At 41.6% G+C, this 5,546-nt stretch overlaps 1 non-coding gene across 1 annotated transcript; it reads right to left on the bottom strand.

The window, feature by feature from the left end:
* Positions 1-4,348: 4,348 nt before the first annotated feature.
* LOC120252127 lies at positions 4,349-4,455 on the bottom strand. The gene has a single exon (XR_005533674.1). It is a non-coding gene; the product is annotated as a small nucleolar RNA R71 (small nucleolar RNA).
* Between the last annotated feature and the right edge of the window lie 1,091 nt (positions 4,456-5,546).

Here is a 5,546-nt window from a genome sequence, read left to right as displayed (position 1 = left end):
TACTTCGCATTCTTATCACACAAGTACTTATCATTGCGCGAGCTACAGAGTGAAGCGTTGACTTGAACTTTAATATCTGGGGCTTAATTGTGACTAGGGGTCTTTCGCCTAGACCAAAGGGTTATATCTACACATAGAAATAGGATTTATCACTTGAAATCCCTAGAATTCTATGCAACCTTGCATAGTGTGAAGTGTTGAGACTGAGCGATTTCTCCACTGAGTCATAGTGTAGAGTTAGTCATGGTTGACTTTAGGTTTGGGATCATGTATTTTAGGATTTCCACGACTCATTAAGTAACAGTTAGGAGACATAATAGTTTGTCTTGCACTTGAAGCAATATTCCTAGGGGGAGCAATGTCTAAGTACCCCACTTCTTATCGATTGCCTTTCCTCTCACTTATTTGTGCATCTCTTTCTTATTTCTTTTATTTTGTCTACATTATATCTTATCAACACAATCATTGATTTATCTTCACTTGGTTAAGTAGCAATCTTGGTGTTTCTATTCCCTATTCCCTATGGATATGATACCCACTCACTTGGGATTTATTACTTCGACAAACCCATCCACTTGCGGGTCACACGCAAGGGGTGTGTCGTGTGCTCTTTCTATCATTAATATTTCCTGCCTAATCTGCATCACTATAACATGTAAGATGTGAGTTGGAGTTTTTGAGTACCAAATTCCATATTCTGTAGTACCATGAACATATATGATGATATATTTAACAACTTTTAAATGAGATTCCTTTGGTGTTGCTTGATATCTTGCACAAACTCCAACACTGAAAGAGATGTCTGGCTTGCTAGCTATTAGATAGAGCAAATTTCCAATCATGCTTCTATAGAGACTTGGGTCTACCTCTTTTCCATGCTCATCTTTTGTCAACTTCTGATTCACGCTCATAGGTGTTTTCATGTGTCTAGCCTTTTCCAAGCCAAATCTTTTCACCAAATTTTGTGCATACTTGGTTTGAGAAATGAAAATTCCTTCTTTGCATTGTTGGATTTGGAAACCCAAAAAGTAGTTCAGTTCACCAACCATGCTCATCTCAAACTCTTCTTGCATTAGATGAACAAACTCATCCACTTGCTTTTGTGATGTTTAACCAAATATGATATCATCAACATAAATATGTGCCACCATAAGATTTGATTTGGACTTCTTTATGAATAAAGTCGTGTCTGCTCCCCCTCTTTTGTAGCCCTTCTTTAGTAAAAATTTTGTAAGCCTTTCATACCAAGCCCGAGGAGCTTGCTACAAGGCATAGAGAGTCTTTTTCAATTTGAACACATAATCTGAATGTTGAGGATCTTCAAACCATTTTGGTTGCTCTACAAAAACGTTTTCACTTAGAACTCCATTTAGAAAAGCACTCTTGACATCCATTTGATGTAACTTGAACCCCATACAACATACTACTGCTAACAATAATCTAATGGATTCCAAGTGTGCAATTGGTATAAATGTTTCATCAAAGTCAACTCCTTCAACTTGAGTATATCCTTAAGCCACTAGTCTTGCTTTATTTCTGGTGATGTTGCCCTTGTCATCAGTCTTGTTCTTGAAAATCCACTTGGTTCCAATAACATTAATATCCTTTGGCCTTGGATCCAATGCCCACACATTATTTCAAACAAACTGATTCAATTCTTCTTGCATTACAGCCATACAGTATTCATCAATTCATTGAATGCTTCTGATTCTCCTTCCTTCAGTTACATTGCCAATCTCATTCACAATATGATAATTCTTCTTTATTCTTGAGGATGATTCAAGACTGCTGTCTTTATTATTTTCTTCATCGTCAATATTTTTTTATGTGAGTTTGATAAGTGCTTGTGCGATATGAATGCGAATCGTTCATTCCTTTTGTTGAGCATTACTTTTCTCAGGTTTTTACACTAATATGTGTGTTTTTATGTTACTTTCGTACAGGTAGGGTTGTGAGGCCATTTATGAAGAAAAAAAGCCAATGTGGATTACAATGCACCGATGTTGGAGGAAATCTTGCTAAGGTTCAAACGCGAAGACATAGGTCGATGTGAGATGCTAGAGTGTGTGCCAACCTCCTCATATTCGAGTTTGGCACATCCATTTGGAGGGGCACAAAGGCAGTCACACTCGAGCATTCCGACTTATGCACATAGAACAAGAGCTCCACCAACGTACCTATCATTGAAGAAGCAAGTGATCCACGACGTGAACGTGTGCCCATTTGCGTTACTTTGATTAAAGTACGGATTCAGGAAACTATTCAGACCGGATACTATAGAAGAGAAATGCAGAAACACGACAGCAGATACTGTAGCAGCACTGTTCACAGCCGGCCGAGAAAACAGGAGTTCAGAGAATCCACACGGGCGTGTGGAAATTATCCACGCCCGTGTGGAAATTCCGCACGGGCGCATGAAGCATCCACGCCCGTGTAGTCGCCCGATTCTAGCCTTATTTAAAGCCGAATCAGCCCCGATTTTAGTTTTCTTTTCTCCATCTTTTCCGCAACTTGAGAGAGGGCTTCAGCTAGGGTTTTGAGGGGTATTGGCTAGGTTTTTGGAGAGGTTCTACGGCTCTGACATCGCGCGTCATTTGGAAGAAGGTTATTGGGAGAGCTTTCGTCTGCACCGATCCGGGGAGGTGTATCCTAGGCCGAACAAAGGATCCCTTGTGACGAGTAGAGGACTCTCCACAAGACCATCGACAAGACCATCGAGGGGGTTTCTTTATGGATTCATTGCTTTTACATTTGATTTCTTTAATTGTACTTAGCTCCATGGAAAGTTAAACCCCTAGTGGGTACTCGGGTATTTGTGAACCTTAGGATGTATTCGTTTCTTTGAATCTCTTTATTATGATTTCAATAAATTGATGTTTATTATGAGTTCTAACCTTGAATGCTTGATTGTATGAACATTTCCTCTATAGTGACACTAGGGTTGAGCGTTCTTGTTGGTAACCTTGTGAGTGAGTGACACACCACGAGCATTAGACAAAGCTAGGTTGGAGAGGGTTGAGAAGGTGAGTCGAGAGGTACAGGAGCATCCCCTATCTCCTCCGACGTAATAGAGTGAATGGTCTAAGGGATGAACTTCCGCTGGGGCTTAATTGCGCGTGCAACGAAGTGAAGCGTTGAGGTGATCTTAGTATCTAGGGCTCAATTGTGGTTAGGGACCTTCCACCTGGACCAAAGGGTTAGGTCTACAATTAGGAAGAGATTTATCACTTGGAATCCCTAGAGTTCATTGCAACTCTATACGAGTGCGAGTTGTTGAGATTGTTTAATTTCTCCTCCGGGACATGTATAGAGTTAGACATAGTTGACCTTAGATTTGGGATTATGTAATTAAGGATTTCCACGACTCACCATTGCAATGATTAGGAAGAATAGAGGGTTCTTGCACTTGAAACAATTATCCTAGTTGGAGCATTATCCGGGTACCCCATCTTTATCGATTGTCTTATCCCTTTCTTTACTTTTGCTCTCTTATTTGTTGCTTTTATTGTTGAGAATTGAATCATTGTCACACTCATCATCATTGATCTTTCACATAGCTAAGAATCGAATTAAGTATTTGTATTACCTACTCCCTGTGGATTCGATACCCACTCACCCGGGATTATTACTTCGACAAACCCGTGCACTTGCTGGATATACACAAGGGGACCTTGTCAAGTTTTTGGCGCCGTTGCTGGGGAGTAGGCGTTTAGAGATACTTTGCACTTTGTTTTCTTAGCTATTTTACCATATATTATATTTCATATCTTCTTATTCTATCATCGTTCTGATTTCTTTTTCTTCTTTTTGGTTGCAGCTACAGGTTATGACCCGAAGGAATCCCTCAATATTGATTGAAGGGGATCCCGAGCTTGAACGTACACTTAGAAGAAAAGGGAAAGAGCCTGTGCAAGAACAGTCTAATACAGCTGATTTGGAAGCAGAAGAATCTGAAAACATGGCAGAACATAATGAGCAACAGCGAACATTATCCGATTATGCCAGACCTTCAGTGTTGGGGACACAATCGAGTATTGTGCGTCCCCCGATTACAACTCAAAACTTTGAGTTGAAGCCGGCATTCATCCACATGTTGCAGCAGTTCGCACAATTCAATGGTTTGGCCGATGAGGATCCAAACAGTCACATAGAGAGCTTTCTCGAGGTGTGTGATATGCTGAAGATAAATGGGGTGACGGATGATGCCATCAAATTGAGAGCCTTCCCATTTTCAGTAAAGGGGAGAGCGAAGCAGTGGCTACACTCGTTACCTAGAGCGTCAATTACCACGTGGGAGGAGATGGTGGAAGCTTTCCTAACCCGTTATTTCCCTCCCGGAAAATCAGCAAAGCTTAGGAACGAGATCTCATCCTTTGTTCATTTGGAATTGGAGTCTCTATTTGAGACATGGGAAAGGTTCAAGGAGCTCCTGAGGAAGTGCCCGCAACACGGATTCCCGGAGTGGATGATTGTTCAAACCTTTTACAATTGTTTGAACCAGAGTACAAGGCAACTCTTGGATGCGGTAGCAGGAGGTACCTTAGGTAGCAAGACCCCCGATGAGGCCGGTCAGTTGATTGAAGAAATGGGGTTAAACAACTACTAATGGAATTCTAGGGAGAAGAAAAAGGTGGCCGGTCTCCATGAGATAGATGCGGTAACTTCATTGGCGACCCAAGTGGAAAATTTGAGTAAGAAGTTAGATCTTCTAACTTCAAATAGAGTGGCGGCCATAACTAATTGCACCGGGTGTGGTGGAGGACATGCTCCCTCCGATTGCTCGATCTCTATTGGTGATGTTTCTTCGGGGGAGAATGTTGATTTTGTAGGTAATGGCATGAGACCTCAAGGAAATCCATATAGCAATACCTACAATCCGGGTTGGAAGAATCATCCCAATTTCTCATGGAGTAATCAAGGTCCACAAAAGGCCATGGCGCCACCGGGTTTCCAACAACAACAAGCCCTCAGGTGGAAAATAGAGTCTGAGGTTTGGAAACCCGAATGACTGACCTAGAGAAGCACTTGGCTAGATTTGTGCAATCTGCAAATACTAGGTTTGAATCAGTCAAGGCTACACTTCGCAACCACACCGCCTCTTTGCATAACCTTGAAAATCAGGTGGGTCAAATTGCGAAGTCTCTCTCTGAAAGGCCACATGGAAGTTTACCAAGCAATACAGAGACCAATCCTAGAGAGCACGTGACGGCGATCACTTTGAGAAGTGGTCATGAGGTTGAAGGTAGGCTTCCGAGTGAGATGCCAAAAGAACACACACCCGAGGTTATAGAGGTGGAAGAGGGGACGAGCAAAGAGAAAGAGGTGATACCCCCACCTTCAAGACAAGAATCTCTTATCCCTCTAGATTGAAAAATGACCAAGGGGATGAACAGTACAAGAAGTTCCTGAGTTTGTTCAAGCAACTCCACATTAATATTCCTTTTGTTGAGGTATTGGCCCAAATGCCTAAGTATGCGAAGTTTTTGAAAGACTTGTTGACTAACAAGAGGAAGTTGAAGGAGAGTGCTTTAGTGATTTTAGATGCT

Source organism: Dioscorea cayenensis, chromosome 20 (assembly GCF_009730915.1).
Source record: "Dioscorea cayenensis subsp. rotundata cultivar TDr96_F1 chromosome 20, TDr96_F1_v2_PseudoChromosome.rev07_lg8_w22 25.fasta, whole genome shotgun sequence".
In the NCBI taxonomy this organism is placed as follows: Eukaryota; Viridiplantae; Streptophyta; class Magnoliopsida; order Dioscoreales; family Dioscoreaceae; genus Dioscorea; species Dioscorea cayenensis.
Note: the sequence above shows the minus strand (reverse complement) of the source record. Positions and strands in the feature narration are given on the sequence as shown.